Here is a 1,500-nt window from a genome sequence, read left to right on the forward strand (position 1 = left end):
CTGCAGTTAGAACCCATCATATGCTCTGTGGGAGAAAGTGGTGGCAGTCTGCTTCCTTAAAGATTTACAGCCTTGGAAACCTGATGGGGCAGTTTTACTCTGTCCTGAAGGTCGCTGTTGGTCAGAATCTACTTGACTGCAGTGGGTTTGGGTTTTGGTTTGTTGGTGATAATCTTGTTTCCTCCTCACTGAAGAGGGTTTTCATAATTAAGTATTTAAATTACTTTGGCTAAAGCAACTTGTTTCATCAATGATATTCAATCTACCTCTAGAACAGTCTATTCATTTGAACATAGAGTGTTCTTTAAATACAAAATAGTTATCTCTATCTCCTGGGATCTCTTCCACCCGACACAGTTACATTTCTAATTAAACAAATCTCCTTGGCACTCTCTGATTTGCTTTATTTACATATTTTCCCAGAGAGCTCTTACTCTACCCAGAATACTCTTCCTCTGCAGCCTCTCAATGGAACAGAATGTGCAGAAAGTTTTATTTGTTAGACTTGAACACGGTCCTGATTGCCCTTAACTGAGCAATACATTGGAGACCATCTAAAATAGGCACAAATCCAGTTCTCACCTTATCTATTATGACTGCTTCATATGGACTCTCTGTTCCTATTAGACTGAGCTGCTGTCTCATTTTCCTCAAGTTATTTTCTCGTCTGAAATGGGTGTCTTGATCCAAATTCAGAGGCTGGCCTCTGTAAGAGTTGTAATAAATGTTCTGACAACAAATAATATTTTTACCTACAAATCATATAGTATATAATTTATTTCTTCAACACTTCCTAGGCAAACCAAGAACTGGCTGTTGGGTATATTAAATCTAGTCCAAAAGTTCTTTGTTTTTTTTTGTGCTGTTAGATTAACCCCAACAGGGGCGTCTTTTCCTTTTCTTTACAGCATTCTAACAACTTTCCACAACTTCATTCCCTCTGTTAACCCTCTTTTAAGGTGTAGATCCTATTAAACTTCACTGAGGATAAAATAAAAGTCTGGTATAATTCCAGCTGAGATGAGACACGAGATTCCGGGACAACTGTCATTCTATTGTTATAAAATATTTCCCATTCAAGTCTTCAAACCTTAGTGACACTTAGATAGTGTAATCTTTAAGATTGTGTGTCAACTTGGCTGGGATATGATTCTCAGTGTCTTGGCATTTATGGACTGTTTTGGTAGTCATATAATGATTTAATAACTGCTCTGATGAGATCTGATATCATGTGATTATTTCCATGATGGGATCTGCTCTGAGTAGCCAATCAATTAAAAGGGAGTTTTCTTGGATTGTGACTTGCATCCAATATGTGTAGACTTTCTGGTAAAGCTCACTGGCTTTTGCTCTGCCCTGGATCTAGTATTTGGCTCATCATCATCTGACCTCCAGTTCTTGGGACTGGGGCCAGCAGCCAGCCGTCTCACCTACTGGTCTTGGATTGTCGACCTTCGCCACTGTGAGCCAGCATGCTGTCATCTGACCTATGGATCTTGG

Source organism: Trichechus manatus, unplaced genomic scaffold, assembly GCF_000243295.1.
Source record: "Trichechus manatus latirostris isolate Lorelei unplaced genomic scaffold, TriManLat1.0 scaffold00236, whole genome shotgun sequence".
In the NCBI taxonomy this organism is placed as follows: Eukaryota; Metazoa; Chordata; class Mammalia; order Sirenia; family Trichechidae; genus Trichechus; species Trichechus manatus.